This window comes from Lycium ferocissimum, chromosome 8 (assembly GCF_029784015.1).
Source record: "Lycium ferocissimum isolate CSIRO_LF1 chromosome 8, AGI_CSIRO_Lferr_CH_V1, whole genome shotgun sequence".
NCBI lineage: Eukaryota > Viridiplantae > Streptophyta > Magnoliopsida > Solanales > Solanaceae > Lycium > Lycium ferocissimum.
This window is the reverse complement of record NC_081349.1, coordinates 19642886-19649957: the sequence shown is the minus strand read 5'-3', so window position 1 is coordinate 19649957 and position 7072 is coordinate 19642886. Positions and strand designations below refer to the sequence as shown.

Here is a 7072-nt window from a genome sequence, read left to right as displayed (position 1 = left end):
TTGACTCATTGAAAACACGAATGCCAACAGATTTATTTTTAACCTTAGTTCCAACGTATATTAACCAAAAAAATTGTTGTTGTTTTTTTTGGTGAAAAAATTGTTGTTTTTTTTTGGTAAGAAAAAAAAATTTGTTATTGCTTACAAAAGGAAAGGGTCCAACCGGTCCTATGTGGCCTCTTCCTTTCAGCCAGACCAATAATAACATTCACGTGTTTCTATATATTCTTTAATTATGATTAATTAATAGTATTTTTATTTTATTTATTTCTTAATTATAATAAAATTCATACATATTGATTTGGTGTAAATATCTTGTATGAGTAAGTCTTATCTATTAAATAGATATACGTAAACAAAGTAGAAAGATAAGAAAATAGAGACGAAAAGAAAGATTGTAGAAGCTGAAAAGAAGGACAGTGCAATAAATAAATAAGAAAACAATTTCAAGAAAAAGAATAAGAGCACACATAAAATTAAGGTAGAAACAACAAAGAAAATGAGCTTTAAATGAAGGGTTGGTGGGTGGATGTTGAGGTATTAAAATATATATTTTTTTAATTTGTGAGGTCCATGTCTACATGCAATAAAAAAATTAATTAATATTGTCATGTCATATTTTTTTGATGACATATTTAGTTGAGTGATTTATGAGAGTAAAGGCAAAAGTTGAATGATTTTATTGATATGTAGCAAAATTCAATGACTTTGCTAAATAATTTCTTAAAATTGAGTGACCTTTTAAAACATATGAAAAGCTCTAATCTTATTAAAAAACAAAACGGTGAAAAACAAAAAATATATAGTAGATGCATTGAAAGAATGGCAATACTACAGTGAGTACAGTACTTGTTTGTTTTTATTTCTTGGAGATAATATTCCGGTCCTCCACAACAAAATTTTGTTATTTTTCTAAATGCCATAAACAAGATGAGAAGATTAGGTAAGACAAAAACGGCACTTGGAAAAAGAAAAAAAAGGTTAATTGGGATTTTCTGCACCTCATTTTTGGCTTTGAGACACAGCGACACCGACACAAACACCAAAACATAATATTTAATGCGACTTCTCTCATTTTTTTACAAAATTGTTTGTTTCTAAAGTCACATTGGAAAATAGTTTTTCCTTTTTCTTTTTTTCACCAAAATTAGAGTCTGACTTTGGGATATAACTCACGTATATTCTTGCGTCTGAATTTATTCAGCAACAGATCATTTTTAAATATATGATGATTATTTAGTAAACAGTTAGAGATAAAAAATATTGCTACTCACTTAACTATAATTAGCTTCTTCCGGTTAGCGAATACGATCGTACACTACTAAAAAAACAGGGATTTTCGACCAAAAATTTCGACCACACGAGGTCGAAAAAGCCTTTATTTCGACCAATTTTTCGACCACACGCGTAGGTCGGTAACAGCTTGGTCGAAATTTTTTTTCGACCACACGTGGTCGAAATCACATTCTACCGAAATTAAGGAAAAAATTGTTTTCGACCACATGTGGTCGAAAAAATTATTTTTATATTAAATTATATTTAACTTTTTCGACTACGTGTGGTCGAAAACATTATTTATATTTAAATATAAAAAGAAAATAAAAATTCAATTTCGACCACATGTGGTCGAAATTGTAAATTGGGCCCAGAATTTCGACCACATGTGGTCGAAATCTGGCAAGAATCTTGCTAAATTTCGACCACATGTGGTCGAAATTGAATTTTTCTGGGTACAATTTCGACCTCATGTGGTCGAAATTGTGAAATATCTGGGCTGATTTTCGACCACCTGTGGTCGAAATTTAGCAAGATTCTTGCCATCCAATTCATCAACAATGCAACACAACAACCATAAACAATGTTCAAACACTTGAACACTTAAATATTGTCCATTCAAACACTTATAAACAATCAAATTCAACCTCAAAGTACTTAAAATTAAAACTACATTCAAACACTTAAACATCATAAACTACATTCAAACACTTAAAACATTATAAACTTAAAAGTACTTCTAATTCGAACTAAAACTACATTCAAACCCTTAAAGATAATGTACATATCCATTTAAACATATCCATCATAAACTATTAATTTGGGCTTGCATACCCAACATCTACATGTAATACTTGGATACATAAATTTAGATAGAAATAAATAAGGTTTAAGACTTGAGCCCTATTTGCCCCTTTTCTAGTTCTTCGGCCAAACATGCCGTGCTTCCAAATTTCTTCGCTTCAACTTTTGGTACATCTTTGTTCTACTGCCTTGCGTTATTCGTACCTCGCAAAAAAAATGTTAGAAAAAATGATACACCACCCCCTAGGGTGACGTTTAGGAACATAAATAATATCCCGTAGACTCGTATCAAACTTTGAGAGCTTTGATTACGGAGGCTCAGACTCACGGTTCCGAATATGGCAAAGGAACCTGAATCATGTCGCGGCTACAAACTAGTGGCCATTCTAGTTGCCTTGCCAAGCACATGTTGGTTCCTACCTCGTGAAGTCAATGTGAGATCATCCTTGCCCACCGAGGGATAAAACCTTTCCGGACTGGGCATCCTCAAGTTAAGTATCTATTCAAATCAGTAAATTTTCATCATGTATAGAAATCTGTTCTTTTAAATATGTGGCCTCAAGTTAAATACCCTTAATCGGCCCGAGTGTAGTATCTATTCAAATCAGTAGTATTTTAATCAGTAAAGAATGGCATCAATTGCTTATTAACACATCAGTTGTTTAGTAGCATCATTCAATTTAGGACAATCATTTCTTATCAACAGAGGGGTGATCGATTTAGTCCCCAAGGAAAGTATCGGAAAGAAACAATTAGCTAAAGGTTTAGCATCTCAAAAGGGTTCAATTAATATCCCCAAATGGGATGCCCAAACATATATCAAGTCATAGACACAAGCAGATTCTCAAAGAGAAAGTAGCAACCAAAATTTTCCAAGACACCAACAAGTTAGCGAGAATGTGGCATAGTGCGCAACATGTAGCGATAGTAATGTATTTTTTGCCTTCCATTAAAGTATGACAACTTTCAAGAATAATGTAGCGACCAAGAAGTGCGGACTAAAGTCAAGATCAACAATGAATGCTCAAAGCTAGTGACCATTTAGTGAAAAAAAAAAAACTTATGGCCTCAGAAGAAGCTGGCTGCAATTAAAGGTGCCACAATGGCTTGGCCAGGCTAAACAGATCCATAGGTTGCTCCAAAAAGGTATCAGTTCCAGGTGCACAACAACATATCCATAGAGAAACAATAGCAATCAATGATAGCAGATGTTTCCCTCAAAATGTGGTAATAAACTTTGACTCCAGAATGGAGCATCTGCTTGCCTGAAAGTGCCATAGCACTTTGGCTCAGATGCAGCATTCTTGTATCTTTGAAATAACATGTCAAGATATAGTGGCAAGCCCAGCAAAGTACAGCAACATAGTCAGCCAAGTATGATAGCAGTTCCCCTAGCTTAATAGCTTAAAGAACTAGCATCAAGTGTAACATATTATGCCTTAAAGTGCAGCAGCCAATTCATTTAAAAAATGTGGTCCAAGAACCCACAGCAAGCAGCAGATACAGTTTTGTCAAGATTCAGTAACTCAAGGTTTAGTCCGACACAAAGGAATACGCCAATAAATATAAAAGAACTATTCAACAATGCCTGACCTCACAAAATAAGGATCTCCTTCAGTTCCATATTCCCTGTGGAGAACCGTATTTCTTCTAGCTCCAAAGTGATCATAAAAAAATTGTGTAGTGAGGTTCACGTTTTACTATCAACGAAGTTTTTATCGAAGAAGAAAACTTTGACATCCCCTTTGAATCAGTGTCATCGATAACATTGATTCTGCCAAAAGTAATAGAACAATTTCGGAGCTCAAGGCTTGTTGTCTCTCGATGATTCTCAAAAACATCGCAAAAGTGTCTAATAGCTTAAAAAGGACATGAAGTAGTAGATTTTTCTTGCTTAATGCAAGAGCTAAACTATGACAACATAGCATCCGTATAACTCAGATCAACAAAAGGAAGCACACGTATATATCAAGCCACTTTGCATTTTGCAACGAGTAGAAGTTTCCAAATCACTTACCATGACACTCACCCTTTGTTACATGTAGGATGTGTGTATAATTCTCATATACACATGTATTTTTGCTATTTTTTGGTGTATTTAAAAAGATTGAGCACAATTGCACAAGTACATATTAAGGATAGTAACAAAGAAAGATCCATTACATACTACTAACAATTCCGAACCAAATCAACCAAATTGACAATCAACTAAAAGAAAAAGTTCCCAACTCAATATACAAATCAACTAGGCATATATACTAAAACCATTGTCACTTGCAAAATGTAAACTTTACATACCTTTTTCAAAACAGAGAACAATGATATGAAAATCCATAAAGTAAAAAATTAACCGATGACAACAAAATACCCGGTGTAATGCGGGGTATGAAGAGGGTAGGATGTATAGACCTTACCCCTACCTTTGTGGGGCAGAGAGGCTGATTCCGTAGTCCCTAGCTAAAAAACTAACCGATATTTACTCAAAGACCTTTAGGCCCATCAGTAGAAGTCTCCTTCAAACCCCCAGATGATTCTTTATTAGCCATAGAAAGACAGTACTTAGCAATCTCTCTAAACTTAGCAACCTGAACATCTTTAATCACTTTATACGAAAAATCGCTCCTATGTTTAATCAAGTCACTTTGCATTATGCGATGAGTAAAAGTTTCCAAATCATCGGCCACGACCCTGATCCTTTTTTACATGGATTTGTTTCAAGCAATTTTCCTATGACTATTGAACATAATATAAACCCGAAATAACTATTGAACACTAAATAAAGTTATCAAATCTACTAAATATAGAAGGTAATGTAGCGATAACATGGTATTGAAATACAAGTCCGAGCATTAGTTCAATTTGGGGGTTGTGTTCATGAGATTGAGGAAGAAAAAAAAAATACCAGATCCGGTGGCCACGGTTGCTGGTCGGAAACAGCGTCGGCGTCTGGTGGCGATGCTTGCTGGTCGGAAACGACGGTGTCTGCGGCAAGTGCTGACAAGGAGGGGGTGGGGCAGTCGGGTGGTGGGTGGTAGAGAGAGGAGAGGGAGAGAGGAGAGAGTGAAAGAGAAGGGGCGAAATGAAAAAGAAAATTAAAGATCTGGTCTAAATCTTTTCAAATTTTCGACCACATGTGGTCGAAAATAACTAAGTCAGATTTGACCGATTCTGACTTAATTATTTCGACCACGTGTAGTCGAAATTAGAATTTTATTTTTATTTTTAATTAATTATTTTATATATATATATAATTTAATTATGTATAAAATATTTTTTTCTTATTTATTATTTGTATAAAAATTAATTTCGACCACACGTGGTCGAAATGCATTTTCCTATTAAAAAATCGACCCGATGTGGTCGAAATTTTATAAAAAATTAAATAAAAATTAAATCCTTCAAATTTCGACCACCCGTGGTCGATTTTTTTTCGACCAAAAGTGTGGTCGAAATTTTTAGGTCGAAAATGGCCATTTTTTTAGTAGTGGTATTCGCTAACAAAGCACAAAGAGTAATTGATCAATTTTGTGGCATAGGTATATGAATACTTTGCATAAGGCAAACGTTTGATTATTCAGATGATTTGTCCATAATCCGAAAATTGCTACCATATTTTGTTTTCTTATTTGTAATCATCATGTATTTGGTAATTACTAGCCCGATTTATTTGAAACAAAAAAATTTCTATGCTCATTTACAATTTGAATAGAAGCAAATAATTCTGTAAAATCTCTTATGATTTATTTATAGATTTTATGTATTATTTTATCACAACCTATTTCTGCTGATTGCAACCTGCACCTAATGAGCTGATACACTCCCTCATGCGAACAATTTTCATTCTTTAGTCAATACGAAAGTAATTAAAGCAAAGCACTGGGAACGTAAATAAAGACTCAAATACTGATAAGCAGTAGAAGCTAAAGAGAGATAATTCAAGTTTGAACGTTATCAAAAAAAGAAGAAAAAACATTGTTCCACGAAAGTTGTCAAGGAGCTACTATATTAATTTTTTTTTTAATTTAAAAAAGGAGCTACAATGAACTTTGAATACAAGATCTAGGGACGTAGCCAGAAACATGAATGAAAGATAGAAACAGAGACGCCATCACAAGCCAAAGCGGTTGGCTCACCTCAGCTGGTAACTGGATACCGCCTCGAACTATATCATATCACGGTACCACCAGTAGAAGGATCTACACAGTATTAACTAAGCTAGTTAGTGAATTTGATGAGCATAAAATTCAATAAGATCATCGACCCGTTCCTCTATCTGCCTCGTGGAGTAAGTCTTCAAAATAATGCATGCAAGTAAAACAAGGTATACAACAAGAATCGTAAATAATAACAGTAGGTAATTATATTACAGTGAGCATGTATAAATTAAATCATAATTATAACCACACAAGCGTGTTACGCCGACGTGTGTGTGCTCACTAGATCAACTCACAGGCCAACATAGATAGAACAGACAGCAGTTAGGACAAGGTCATAGGTCATTTACTGATCATAGAACTGCTAGACCGCTATCATAGACCCTCGTAATGTAGACCAAAATCATAGGCCCTCGCTGATAAGATGACTCAAAACCACAATAAGAGTATTAATTAACTCAATCAAAACAAACTAAGTACAACAGAGTAGAGGCAAATCAACATTTATTGATGAACACTCACGATACAAGTCATAAAGACGTATAGTACGTCATACACGTAGCATGCTAATAATTACTAGGATGTCATGCTCAAATTATTGTAAAATAATTTTAGATCATGTTTTTAAAATTCAACAATATCATGGTATAGTCGTGCTAGAGTATAACATAGAGTAATATCTTAAAATAGCATAAATATCCTAGCTAGTATGTGCTTGCCCCACAACATACGAGGTAGTTACTAACAGAGGCGGAGATAGGTTCAATGAATTTTTTAATATAAATATAATATTTGGTCAAAGTTACGGGATTCTTCCGAACCCGCACCTGATGAGCTAG

At 34.2% G+C, this 7072-nt stretch overlaps 1 long non-coding RNA gene across 1 annotated transcript; it reads right to left on the bottom strand.

The window, feature by feature from the left end:
• Positions 1 to 1854: 1854 nt before the first annotated feature.
• On the bottom strand, positions 1855 to 5560 carry LOC132067480 (uncharacterized). Its single transcript, XR_009417155.1, has 2 exons — positions 4982 to 5560; positions 1855 to 2578 (listed from the first exon to the last, which is right to left on the bottom strand). It is a non-coding gene; the product is annotated as an uncharacterized LOC132067480 (long non-coding RNA).
• Between the last annotated feature and the right edge of the window lie 1512 nt (positions 5561 to 7072).